A 13,682-nucleotide genomic window follows, 5' to 3' on the forward strand; every position below is an offset into this window, starting at 1 on the left:
AAGCCCTCGCTCGGTGGCGGCCGCGTCAGCTAGTGTTCTGTGCAGCCCGCGGCCCGGGGAGGCGGAGACGGAGCACGGTGGGAGCCGAGCCGTCAGTGCAGGAGGCCGAGGCCGAGCGGGCGGCCGCGAGGGAGTAGCGCGCGGCCCCAAGGTACGGCGCGGCGGCGGGCCGACTCGCGCCGCGCCAGCGGGAAACTTCGCGGGCCGGGTGGCGGCGGGAGGCCGCGGGGACGCGCGGGCTGGGGCCGGGGCCGGGCGGGCGCGCGCCGGGAGCCCGGATGGACGGGTGGCCGCCGTGGGGGGTGGGGACCGCGGTTCGTGTCCCGGCTGGGGCCGCGGCGGGGGCGGGGTGGGCGGGGGCCCCTCCTCCGTGGCCCGCAGAGCCGGGGGACGCGGGACCTGGCACGCGTCCCCTCTGTCCCTCGTGGAGCACGCACAGATAGGTCTTTTTTTCCCCCCCTGCAACGATCTGACTGTGAGTTTGAATCCAAACAACTTTAAACCGTGGAGTCGCCAAACTTGGATGCGGCGTGCGGGATGCGTCGGGAGCGTGTTCTCGGAGGGTGGTGGCGTCCTGGACTCGCGTGGGGTCGGTGGCTGTGGGGCCGAGAGGTGCTGGCGGGAATTCGGGACCGTGGACGAGTCACCGGCCACTCCTGGGGGGAGGGTGTGCGCGGGACCCGAAGCCTGAGTTTGGGGGAGGGGGACTTGCCCTTAGCCAGTAAGTGTGGGGTCCGCCTCAAGTGTTTCTCCCCGGCGCGTTTGCTTTCTGGGCGAGATGGAGTGGCCAGAGCGCTGACCGCCAGGGCGTGGGAGCCTGGAGACTTGTTCTGAGTGTTGTTTGGGGGACCGGACTTGGAACCGACGCTCCAAGTTCGGTGCCCCAGGCCCGCTCCCGTGAGCCCGCTGGCTGCGGGGCAGCTTTGTCTCGGGCTCGGGTCTCCAGACATCTGTGGGCTCCCCTCCCCCGCGCCCCCCGCACCCCCCCCCCCCGCCCCCGGGCCTGAGCTCTGAATGGAGAGCGACTGGGCTGCTGGTATGCGGAGGTCGGCGAGAGGAAATCGAGGAGTGGTTTTAGTGAAACGAGAGCTTTGTGCCATGAATAATGGTGGCTTAGACCAGACAGCAAGCTGAAGAGACGGCAGCGTTGCCTTTGATAAAGTCTGCCTCATGTTTTTCACATGGCCAAGTTGTGAAGCATTTTGTCTGGGATTTAGGAAGCCATTTCTCTATTTACTTGAGGCTTGCAGACGTCTCGGTGCAGACTCCTCGTCCCGGGAAAGAGCTTGCCCTCTTGGTTCTGATTTAATGCTGCTTAAACTTGTAGCCTTTGCATTTCGATTTTGTATGTCGGGCTCAAACTTTACTTGAGTTAAGGTCTTCTGTTACATTTAGTTCATTTTCACCTTAAACATTCAGAAATCCCCCAATTAAAAAGAAGTACCTCAAGGTTTGTTTGAGGACGTCCTTTCTCAGCAGAAAACATTGATGACAGTGCTGGGGATAGTCATTCTGTGACCTAACCTTTGTCCTGAAGGCCGAGTCTGGACAAGGCCTTTATCGGTGGCAGGGAAGTTGGAAACTTGTAGATCTTTCTCTACAACTAACCCTCCCAGGCTGAAGTCCTTGAGGAAGCAGGCTATCTGGGAAGCTTAGCTTGCCTGGGACAGAGTCCTGGGCCTCACGGTCTGCAAGAAGACCAACCTCAAGTCCAAGAAATAGAGTTCACCTGTCATCTGGTCATTTCTAGTAGATAGTCTAGAGCAGCGGTTCTCAGCCTTCCTGATGCTGCGACCCATTAACAGCTTCTCAATTGTTACAGTAACCCCAACCCCAAAATTACGTGCTTGCTGCTCCATAACTTGCTACTGTTAAGAACCATAATGCAAATGTCTATGTTTTCTGTGGTCTTAGGTGACCCCTGTGAAAGGGTTGTTGGACCCCCAGATTGAGAACATTAGTTTAGAGACTGAATATTGGGTATCAGATGTCTACAACTCGAGGGGAAGTGTCTCCTGCTGTAGTGACGATGGGACTAGATTGGGAATGAAGCTTTAGCACTAGTTTCAGAATGCCATTGGCGGGGTGGGGTGGGGATGAGAAGACAACTTTCTTAGTATTTTGAAATGTGTGCTCAGAAAAACTGGTGGAGCCCTTTTGCAAATAAATGCAGAGCAGAGCATGGCCAAGAGGCCTGTGCACACTGCAGGTGGGGGTGCAGTGGTGGGCCTACCATAGTCTGCTGCCATACTTTTAAGCAGGAAGTGGACAGTGAAAGTAGATGGAGTCAGATGAAATGCTAGTGCTGAGGTGAGGTCAAGGTCTCTGCCCATCACCTAGTGGTAAATTTTTAGTGTCCTTGGTCACTGGCTTGGTCAGAAACATACCTGCGGGATAAACTCCTGGTAAACAAGTATTCACAAACTCGTTACAAACGTACATACGTTTTAACTCCACTTTTTGTTTGTTTTGTGGCTCCTGTCAACTTGTTTGCTATTTAAAACAATCTCACTGAAGACATCTTTATGCATAGAGAGAAAATAGCTGAGCAGCTGCCTCAGTTCTGAGGCCTGTGGAGGCAGCCTCTGTCCTGAGACATGGTCAGCCATGAGATGCTTCTGTTCAGTAACACCATTCACGGTGTGATTCCTAGATCAGCTAACAGGTTTTACAAAATGGAAAGTGATTTATGTCAATTGGAAGTGGATCAGAACTTTACGCTCCGGAAAAAGGTCTTCATTTCTTGTTACCTAAGAAAGCTGCCTATGTATGTATTCATTGCAAGACCGGGCTTCCCTTGGCTGGGAACCCAGATTTATCTGCGGGGGTGGAACTCTGGAAAAAAGCATCTAACCTTCCATGAGGAGAAAGGCTTTTTAAAGGAAGTAGGCAGTCCTGCTAGGACTTAGCCACTGTTTTGGAACTTAGTTGTCTCTTTTAATTAAGACTCATTTCCCAGTTTCAATTGAGACGGCAGTGCTGTAGTCATGTCCAGCGCCCCCCGGTGGACAGAACACAGGTCACTTTTCCTTGTTCTCAGCAAGTTTGTGTGGAATGGATCCTGAAGACTGTAAGGTGAACCAGTTGTGCCAGTCACTAGACTGGCCTGGGACGGTAGCTGCCTCTCTGCAAGAGAGCAGTCTGTCAGGGCACATCTGCTTACAGTAGGAGCCCAAATGCTCAGGCGCCTCGGGGAGTACAGGATGGCTTGGCTATATTGAGGAGGTAGAGGTGAAATTCTCACAAGTTCCCAGTGAAGATCTGTCACTTTAAAATGCAAGTGCAGTTCCCTCTGGTGAACCAGGAGCAGTATTGGTGGTGGGAAGGTTGTCTGTGGCACACTGAGAGTGCTTTTGTTCTTACAGACCTTCCTTTCCGCCCCTGAGCATACGATACCGTTTCAAGTTAGCCAGGTTAAGAGAGTGAAGTGTATTCTGAGTTAGTTTTGGAAGGGAAATGGTCAGTATATGAAGGATTCTTGAGAGTTTAAGAGTTTGGTTTGGGATTCTGCTTTTCAAAACCAAACTACAATCAAATAGCATAGAGACAGGTGGTGATCATTTAGCCTTCAGAACGCACGGAAACATGAGTACACATTTCTTGCTTTAAGGGAGCACTGTCACATTTGAATGTGACTTTTTAAAAATTCTCTCTTTTTTTTGGAAATATTTATGTCATTTCCCCCTTCCGTTCCTCCAAACCCATATACCCTTCTTGCTTTCATTCAAATTCATGGCCTCTATTATGAATCATTGTTACATACACACACACACACACACACACACACACACCACTAACTACAACCTGTTCGGTCTGTATGTTTATAGAGCTGGTGTTGGATGACCAATTGTATTCCTCTCTAGGGAAGACTCTCAGGGATTCTCAGTTGCCTGTGGTTCCTTGAGGCCACGTCTGCCCCTCCCTCCACTCAGCACGTCCCTTGTACTATTAACTATCTACCTAAAAATCTTATAGTACACATAATCGTATAAATATACATACATAGTCAACGAGCAGTCTTCTCATCTGGACTGACAATGCTCCCTTCAAATACTGAAAACAAAACCCCAATACTAGATGGGAAAAGCCCTCTTGACCAGATCTGTCCAGTAGACCCCAGAACATAGCAAACTGCCTATTGCTGTTGCCCCCACGTAGTGGAAAGTCCCTATTGCTGAAGAGACCAAGGCCCAGAGGACGCCCTCTACCTGAGTGCTAGTTATAGAACCGGAAGACACTGTACAATCCTTTAAAGGAGGCAACCAACTGTCATACCCAGCCATGATACCTTCAAACCACAACAATGACCAGTGTGGTGCGATAAACCCTAAGGGTGCAGTAGTGGAATCTCATATTTTGGGGTAACCAGCAGTTCTCATAGAACCGGTTCAACAAGAGGGAAATGCCTGGTGCTGGAAACCTAGCCAACTACCCAGGGCTAGTGAAGCCCTGGGATTCGGTGGAGAAGTGACTTGGGTCCAGCTCCTCATGTGGTCTTCAGTGTCCAAATTCAATGTGTTAGGTGTATGGTGGAGAACCCCCACAGATGCTGTGTGCATAGTCAGTCAGCCCACTCAGCTTCTTTAAACTGCTTCCTAGTTTCACTAGAAGCCTCTAAGCTGAGTGTAGTATTAAGCTAATCCAAACTTAGAAACAGTGTTGAGGTGGAGGTCAGGTGAATGCTTTATTTTAGCAGGGCTTTTTTCTTGGTCAGTTTGTGTTTGTGTGGAAGTGGTTTTGTTTATATGGCGGAGTTTTGCTGGACTCCATGCAGCCAGCTGGTGTTCAGAAGCATCATCTAAGCCTGGTGAGGCTCACCCTGCAAGTCACCACAAAAGGCTGAGGCAGGAAGATGCCTGCAGTACAGAATGAGATCAGGAGGATTCTTGCAAGTCCAAGGCCAGCCTGCAGTACAGAATGAGACCATGTCAAAATAAACAACAAAAGTACGTCTGAGTACAGTGCTGTAGCCGTGCTGACCGTGTGCACATGTCCTAGGACACTCACTCACTCACCCACCCATCTCACAGTCCCTTGTCTTCTGCAGCTGCTGTAAAGGGTTGTTTGTCTCACTTGGTCCCGGTTGTCTGGAGGAGATTCTGGATTGCTGAGACTGCAGCGCTGCACCTAGCCGGGGTCTTACAGTATCCAGAGGTTTTCCTGGTTGTTTATTGGCATGGGCTCAGAAAAGCACGCTTTCCCATTTCCTACTATGCAGCCCTCTTCCAGAGCAGCACTTCTTGACCTTCCCAATGCTGCGACCTTTTAACGTAGCTCCTCATGTTGTAGTGACCCCAAACATAAGTATTTTGTTACTACTTTACACTGTAATTTTGCTTACTGGTATGAATTATAACATAATATGTTTTTAGATGGTCTTGAGTGGTCCCTGTCAAAGTGTCACTGGACACTGAAGGGGTTACGACCCACAGGTTGAGAACCACTGATCTAGGTTCTGTTAGAAGCTGCCTCAAGCCCTTCCCATTTTTCTTCTGGTTTTATTTGAGATTTAACTCAATTTTTGCACTGATATCCTAGGCCTGTAACAGATACATTAACAGTTGTAAAGGAGTTGTGTTTATAGCCTTTATTCCATGGTGAGTTCTCCCGTCATAGAGACCTTATCTGGGGTCAGTGGGTTTGACTGCAGCCGGTTGGTTGGAAGGGGAAGGAAGAGTACAGAAGCCTGGTTAGGGCGTCAGCCACATAAGAGGTAAGGCATGGAGTTTACTGTGAGATGTCCTGGGAGTGTGGTCTGAAGATTTCAAATTTAGGTTGGAGTAAGAATTGGCTACATTACAGAGTGGGTGCTGTAAACTGTCGCCAACATTTCCTTAGTACAGAAGGTGAGGAGCGAGCTGTACCTCCTTCCAGAATTGCACAGGGGCTCAGGAATGAGCTTCCTCACAGTTTTTGGATGTACTGTTGTAAACAAGTGCACACCCCAGGGTTTCTTGAATGGTTTTTCACACTGTTGACTATAGTGGGTTTGACCTAATCCTGCTTGTATTATAATGTTAATTTTGGTTCGCCGAACTGCTTTGAGTGTCTGCACTGAGGGACCCTGCCCCCAGTTGGTTCTGATTGGTAAATTAAGATGCTGGCAGACAATGGCTGGGTAGGGCAGACAGAGGGGGCACTTGAGAATTTCCTGGGCTTGGGAGCCTGAGAACGGAGGAAGGGGATCCGCCATGGCAGGAGTGTATTAGGTTTGCCTCAGCCAATTTGTGACTCCCCATCTGGTAAATGTCTGCTAGAGGCCTTTGTCACCTACCTTCAGTTGTGCTGTTACATTTCCTGGGTGCTAAAGTTCTTGATGTTGTCTGATCCTGTTCTTGTCTAGGAAATTGCATTTGAAATCTAGGAATACCAGAAGAGCTGCAGACACTCTGGAGGGCGAACAATGGTGGAGTTAATGCTAGAGGCAATCTTGTCTGCCACTGTGGAGACTGACTGAGTAGGGGTGTTGTAATTGTCTTCTGAGGGGGTGCTTGGAGAGTGCTCTGCCCATTAGCTGAAGGGCTTGGGTTTTCCTTAATTGCCGTTCTGTCACAGCTCATGTTTCTCTATGAAAATTTTCTGAGAAGTTCTATGAAGACTTATTACCTACTCTTTTCTCAACTAGAGGCACAGCTGGAACCCATGACCTCTGACTAAAGGGTCCATCTGTAGCTCCTGCACCAGCAGGCTGGTCCCAGTGTCAGTGGTAGTTCCTGTGGCTGTTAGTTGAGGTGTGCTCTCTTCTTGCATACTTTTGCCCACTGGACCTAAGGGTCTTGTAACTTGGGATGGAGGATTCTGTGTCAGGCTCAGACTTTGATGTTGATGCCTTCACATTATCTACATCACCCTGTTGATGGTCCGTGTATCAGGTGTCTGCCTGGAACACTTCATCAGCATCTGCTTCACTGCCTTCCTCTCCTTTAGGCCACTCATAATTCCTTGTAACACACATTTAGAAAGAACTGTGTCCGCTCCTATGGTCTGGCCTGTGAATTGTTTTCCTGACAATGTGGGTTCCATTGGGTGACTCTAGAATGTAAACGACTCATGGCATTGTTTTTATTGTGAAGTTCAGCTACCCTGTCCCCAACATGACTTTGTGATGACATTTTATGTTCTGACAAAAAGTTATTTACGGTGTTGTGTTTGGGCATTTTGATCTCTTAGTTCCTTGATTCCTCTAGTAATACTGTTTTCTCCCTCAGTTCAGTCCCACAGTCTTGTCACATACTCAGAACTTTGCCCTCCTCCTCTGTTCCAAGCACCCAGCCTGCCAATCCTCTAGTGAATCCTCGCTTATGGGTCGCCCAGGCTTCCCTGCTCCTTAGTCTCTGGACTCCATAGCCTGCCCCTGACTTCATGCCCAGCACTGCCTCCCTTCCGTGTGCTGCTTTACTTCCCTCTTCCCTCTGACCCACCCCCACTTCCTTCTCCATCCATACTCACCTCACCTCTGGACAAACAGTCGTTGTGGTTGTGGTCAGGACAAGAGCCATTGCTCATCCTTCTCCTGCCCTTTAGTGCTTCTCTGAGGCCTGCCTGGCTCTTGGCGTTTGCATGTGGAGGTGCTGTGACTTATAGCACTCAAGATTTTTTAACCTATCCCCCCTCAGTATCAGTGGCTACTCTGTTTCATATTTTAGACCCCTTTTCAGTCATTGTAGCTTCAGCTCAGTTGCTACAGTTGCTTCAAACTCATCTTAAGAGTTCACCACTCCTGTGTAGGCTTTCTACAAACACCCTCAGCTCAGCAGCTCCTTGGCGCTTTCCTTCATCTCTGACCGAGGTTGGAGTGGCTGAGGTGAGTGAAGGGCTTGAACCTCCCTATTTAGTTCCTACTCACAATCCAGCTTTAAATAGATACTGATTAAAAAAAATAGATACTGATTTGCAGATATACCAGCCTTGATTTCTATCCTGTAAATTCTTGGTTTCTCACCATAGTGTGTTGCTAAAGACACCCCAAGCAATGAGTTGGAAACTGACCCCACCTGCTCCCATTCCCAGCTTACATTGCTATAACTGTGGCTGTTCTCTCTCCTTTCATAACATGTCCAAATTCTCTGCAAGTCTCACCCACTTTTCTCTCAGGCATATCATTTTTTTGCTGTAGCTATGCCACCTTAGTTTGGGGCTTTCTGGCTATTCTGCTGGTTTATGCGTTTGCTCCCCTAAATGCACTCAGCACCACAGCCACATGTGGTGCAGCGGCTGCACCAATAGCACGAGCTCCTGTGCCTACCCCTCTGTCTAGCTGGCTCTCCTTCAGACTGTGGAAGCACGGCGGGCTCAACCTTCGCTTACAGGCCTTCCTGTTTTCTGTCATCTGAACCAGACTGGTGCTTTCACACCCCTTGCCCCTTGTTTGCTTTCATCCAATGCTCCTGACAGCGAGAACTCCATATATATACCTTACACTGTTGAGCTGCCTAACAGTGCACACTGCCTCAGCTCCTGCTTAGACCATGATTTGTGGCTCTGGGAACAGTGCTTATGTTGTCTTATGACGGCAGCTTTAGCTACCTGTGGCTGGTGGACACTTAGAGTGTAGCTGCATCACTGAAAAACTAAAATCTAAAATTTAAGCTTAACCATCCACAGCCACTGATAGATAAGTGGTATGTGCTCCAGCAAATAGAGTGGGTTTAGATGGGCGCTGTGTCCCTGCCAGACCTGGTTGTTCCAATGCTGGTGCTCACTTTCATTCCTGACATGTTTTTCTTCCCTGTATACTCAGTTTTGTTACAGACTCCAAAGGATTGCTCCTACAAGCTGCCTAGTGTTGCTGCCCAGACCTGAGCTTCTGTGAGACACCTGGCCTGCTGTTGTGCCTGTTAGACGGCTTGTGAATTATAGCAAGAATAAGCTGTCCTCTCACCAGTGCGGAGAACCAGCACAAGGGGAGCAGAGGCAGGCCAGGCTATATAGCAAGTTTCAGGTCACGGTGAGACCCTGTCTTAAGAGAAGAAAAATAAGACTCCAATTATCCAGCAAACAAACCTCCCATTTCCTACCTCAGACTGGAGAACTTTCAGGGTCATTTTGTTACACTTCACCCATCTCTTTTCAAATTAAACCACTGAGCTCAAAGTGTGCTTCTTTTTTTTTTTTTTTTTTCCCGGAGCTGGGGACTAAACCCAGGGCCGTGCGCTTCCTAGGTAAGCGCTCTACCACTGAGCTAAATCCCCAGCCCCTCAAAGTGTGCTTCTTAAAGGATAACAGAGCCCTGTTAATGTATGTGGACCTTTGCATGGGTTATTAAGTTTTCCTGTGTGTTTCCGCCCTGCTCCGTCATGGTGCCTCTTTTCCTGAACTCTTCTGGCCTCACTTGAAAGCTACCCTTCAGAAGGCCTCTGGAAGCTCTTTAGTGGGCATCCCTAGAACCTGTGGTGGCTGCTGAAACGTTTGCGGAAAAGGTGAAGGGCGTCTGTGTGTCATGTTTATGGTGCTTGCTTGTGTCTTGAAACTATCATTCCTTTTAGATCACAAGATTAACAAAATAAAGCACCAGTGGGGTGTTGATGTGCAGCTCCGGGTAATGACTCACTGTGCTTTGAGACTCAATACAACAGAGATGAGGGGCTATTCTTGAAGCTCTTTGTAGCAAAATAATAAAATGCAGTCACGGTCTCAGTAAAATTCTCACTTTCTGAAATACCCTAAATACCAGGGACCGGCAAGCTGTATAGTTTGCTGTTCTGGAAGCCTACTAGACAGCGAAATGTCATTCAATTTGACGAGGCTACTGGGGCAAGTGGGTGAGGAGAGTGAGTCCCATCTTAGGGAGCAGCTGCTGCCAGTGCACTCTTGAGTTCCACTCTGGTCCTTCGAGTGCGTTTTAGCCTTGGGTATTGCTGCCTCGTGCTGCTTGTGAAGTTGGGCTCTGATGGTCTTTACTGTCCTTGGTAAAGGGTTAGCACCAGCACCATGTGACACTAAAACCCTGTGCCAGGGTCCTGTGCCATCCCCTCTGGCGGTGACAGTTCTCTGTTAGCAGGCACAAGATGAGCTAGCATGTGGGGACACGCTTGCAGATCTGAATGTCTTTAAAGGGTTTAAAAGTATTAAACCTGAGTTAGATTTATCACATACTTGATAGCCTGAAATACTTTTTCCCAAATAAAACTGTGGCATTTTTAGGTCATTTTGTCTAGTTTTATGCTCACATAACCTGTTTTGAAGGTTCACATGAAAACAACTAAGAGATGTCCTTCTTAGTAACCTGTTAACCCACTTAGAAACCCTTTTCTTGTGGCTTAGTCTGTTTAATAAAGAAAAAGAAAAAGAAAAAGGTCACCCGCTGCTGTCCTCAGTGAGAGTGTGATACAGCGGCAGGTTGGCTCCTGCTTGCTCCTGTTTTGTGACGTCTGAGCTGTGTTGGACACACAGTGAAGAGAGAAATGAAGTTCGTTGGGTGCATATCCACCTCCTTAGTATGGTGTTATTCTTCACAGAAGACAACATTTTATTTTCTGATAAGCATGTTAGTCCATCAAATATGTGAGTTTAATGTATGCTGAACACTTTGTAGACTTAGAAACTGAAGGTGAAGTTTCAAGAAACTGCCTTGTCATGGTAAAAGCTAGACACCTGTACCTCTCTATATTAAAACCATACCTACATTCCATCAGACACCATTGAAAAGTAAAAATCACTTACCTAGGAAGCGCAAGGCCCTGGGTTTGGTCCCCAGCTCCGAAAAAAAGAACCAAAAAAAAAAAAAAAAAAGAAAAGTAAAAATCAAACTGACGTAGCCATTCGATACATGTTAAAACTGAAGCTTATCAGAAAGCATACCCCCCCCCCCGCACAGATATACCCCTACCAGCTAAAATGCTAGGCAGCGCCCCACTACCTATATGGTAATTTTCACAGTAGCTACCGGAACATGATTAAAGGTAAAAATGCACAGTACACAAGAAGCAGGACAAAGGCACCACAGAGGAGGAGAAGCAATGGAATTGAGAAGCAGGACAAGCCCCATGTTCAAGGTGGTTTGTCTGACTCAGGTGACCACTGTTAGAAAGGTGGGTGACAACCACAGCCACCACTGTTAGAAAGGTGGGTGACAGCCACAGCCACAGGCTAGTGGCAGAGTTAGCACCGGCTATCACTCCACCTGGTAAGTTAAAACCTCATTAGTTAATGCTAAAGGAAGCAGAGACATTCCACCTACACAGTGTAACCAGAAAGGCTAGGAACTACATTCACAGGACCAAAACCTAATCTCTATGGGCAAACTAAGTACTTTTGTTACTGGTATCACAGTATCAAAGAAAAAGTCAGGGCAAGGACATGTAGCTAATAAAGCCTCTATGTGTCAAAGAATGTTTAGAGACAATATATTTCAACCATGTTTTCCTCTCCCCCAACCCTTCCCACCCAACAAGAGAAGGGAGAACTGAGCTTCAAAGCACATCTTAAAAACAAGGAGCCACCATAGTGAGGTGTCAAGGAGGCTCCCAAGGCGGCGTCAGCCAGATAGATGGGCGATATCAGGGCAAAGCACTCTGGAAGGGGACAAACACAAAGGGGGAGTATAGTCTGTCTGGAAAAGACACTGTATGGTAACCAACTTAACCCTGGGAGGGGAATGAGTGAAGATGCAGATTAGAGAGCTGGCAGTCCCATCTGACATGGCCTCTTTCTAGTTAGAAAGCAAGACCTCCCAGTGCTCAAAATGCCACTCTCATGCATGTTTTCTTTCTTTTGATGCTGTCACAAACGGATTCCGATAGTTTTGTATATAATTGTAATGGCTACTTTTAAAAATTATTATATTGAAGGCTTATTAAATTACAAAACCCACTTGATAGGCATGAGAGCCTTGAGTTACAGGTGTGTCCCCCTAAGCCAGCAGCTACTTGTGAAGGTGAGAGAACTGAAATTCCCCCTTTCCCCCTCGGGCTGGCTCCATTTTAATAATTGTAAAAGTTTAGAAGTACGGAGAGATTTTTAAGTCTCCAAGTTACATTGAACTTTAGTATTTATTTGAAACGCTAGTACCTACTTCTGTTTTTATTTAATTCTATGTAAGGTATAGAGAAAACTGCACCAAAACACCCAAGTACTCAGCCACAGATTAATAAGCATTTTGTAGGTGATAACTGTCTTACTGTATCTTATTTTTAAAATAAAACCTAAAATCCGTTGAAGAGTTGGTGCTGTCCTCACTGAAGCAGCTGGTGTGACGTCTGCTGTTGTGTGTCTGTCACAGCATTGCTGGGTCACTCAAACACTAATGATGCTTAAGTGACTTTTGTTAGTGGTTGAGAATTTCCTATGTGTGTATAATGTACTTTGATCCTCGTCACCTGCAGTCCTCTACACTTCTCCCAGGCCTTCCTACCACCTGGGAAACTCCAGATTTCATGTCCTCTCTTTGTCAGTGACCCACAGATTCCAGTTTATAACACCCACATGCTTATGGGTGTGGGGCATCAACTGGAACTTGGCTGGCCTACTACTGGAGGCCATGCCCTTTAAGAAACCCACTCCCCTCCCTCCCTCTCTGACTGAGCATTCATCAGCTCCTCCTCAGCTCTGGGTTGGGGCTTAGGGCCCCCACGCCCATGCTGAAATGCTTGCTGGCTTCATCTTGTGCTAGTGTCTGTTTAAAAGAATGTGTTGTATTTTTCTTTGCGCGTACGCATTTGTGTGTGTGTGTGTGTGTGTGTGTGTGTGTGTGTGTGTGTGTGAGAGAGAGAGAGAGAGATTAATAACACTGACTGATAATCAACATGGCTCCATGGCTCCAAACACTGACAGAATGTAAGTTAACACCAAGTCCACAGAGGGCACCATACTTCCCATCCACTTCCCAAGGCCTTGTCATGGTCACCTGTGATGCCAGCTGTACACAGGTGGTGAACATCAGAGGACGACTTGGGGAAGTTGGGAAGTTGGTCCTTTCCACCTTTTGTGCATCCTAGAGATGGAGCTCAGGTTGCCACTTGGTACCAAGTACCTTTACCCACTGAGTCATCCTGCCAGCCCGTGCTTGTGTGTTTTTTTTTTTTTTAAATAATATGTTCTTAGTGATGTTCATAAAGGACCTTTTTAACATTTGTTTACCAGAGGGTTTGAATATGCATATTCAGAGAACTTAAGTGTAGTGCATACATGGGCTTCATAAAACCAAAGTGCTGCATTAAACATCTGACTGACCGACAGGACAAGTCTTTGGGTTTCAACCCGGCAGAAGCACTGCAGCAGTGGGATGGGTGCTAGGAAGTGACAGACAGTGGGTGGACTGACAAAGCCACCGGCATCACAGGTGACCATGACAAGGCCTTGGGAAGTTGATGGGAAGTATGGTGCCTTCTGTGGACTTGGTGTTAACTTACATTCTGTCAGTTTTTGGAGCCATGTTGATTATCAGTCAGTGTTATTAATCACAGCTTAAATGTTCCTTTTATCCTTTAAAATGTACAGTGCTGCTAGCATTTCTGTCATTAGAATTAGTTAAAAACACTTCTTCTATGTTAAGATTGTTAATGTGTTCTTGTAGTAAAAGAAGCACACGAGGAAGGACTGACTGACCACTCAAGAGCAGGAGGCAGGGCTCAGTTCTTCTGTGGTCTTCACTGTGTCCTGGTGCTCGTGGTTAAAATGGCCGACGTGCAGCACTGTAGCAGTAAATTTCTTCTTAGACCATAAGCAATTTTTAACTCCTAGAG

At 47.6% G+C, this 13,682-nt stretch overlaps 1 protein-coding gene across 10 annotated transcripts in view; it reads left to right on the forward strand.

Annotated features, from left to right (window-relative positions):
* Positions 1–13,682, forward strand: part of Ctnnb1 (catenin beta 1) — a 27,082-nt gene continuing 13,400 nt past the window's right edge. For 3 of the 10 annotated variants that reach the window (NM_001431662.1, NM_001431666.1, XM_087563935.1), the window contains 3 exon segments: positions 1–151; positions 7,729–7,804; positions 8,741–8,947. The gene's annotated coding sequence lies outside the window, so the exon portion shown is untranslated. 10 annotated transcript variants of the gene reach the window in all.

This window comes from Rattus norvegicus, chromosome 8 (assembly GCF_021556685.1).
Source record: "Rattus norvegicus strain SHRSP/BbbUtx chromosome 8, alternate assembly SHRSP_T2T, whole genome shotgun sequence".
NCBI classification, from domain to species: domain Eukaryota; kingdom Metazoa; phylum Chordata; class Mammalia; order Rodentia; family Muridae; genus Rattus; species Rattus norvegicus.